We start from the raw sequence: 445 nt of genomic DNA, 5'->3' as shown, positions 1-445 counted from the left end.
CATCCATTCTTTCGTCCCTCGCTTCGTATTCTCCGCTGTACTGATTTGCGACTAACTGAGAGTCACAGTAAGCGTGAATGTTGCGGATCTTAAGCCCATGGGCTAACCGTAGTCCTGCGACGAGTGCTTCATATTCGGCCACGTTGTTCGACGCATAGAATTCCAATCGGAACGACTGTTCCAAGACTTCGCCGGTCGGAGACGTGAGCCGGATTCCGATCCCGGATCTTTGTTTGGACGATGATCCGTCGACGTGAAGGATCCAGGTTGAGTCCGGTTCCGTGTTTGTCATATCCCCCGTGGGCAATTCTACCAAGAAGTCCGCTAGTACTTGAGATTTTGCGCAGGTTCTTGGGCGGTACTCCACGTCGTACTCGCTTAGTTTGATTGCGCATTTTGCGAGTCGTCCTGACTGACTCGGACTGTGCAAGATCGTTCGCAGGGG

The sequence above is a fragment of the Brassica oleracea genome, chromosome C7 (genome assembly GCF_000695525.1).
Source record: "Brassica oleracea var. oleracea cultivar TO1000 chromosome C7, BOL, whole genome shotgun sequence".
Classification (NCBI taxonomy): Eukaryota; Viridiplantae; Streptophyta; class Magnoliopsida; order Brassicales; family Brassicaceae; genus Brassica; species Brassica oleracea.
The sequence above is the reverse complement of the archived record's forward strand: the minus strand, read 5'-3'. Positions refer to the sequence as shown.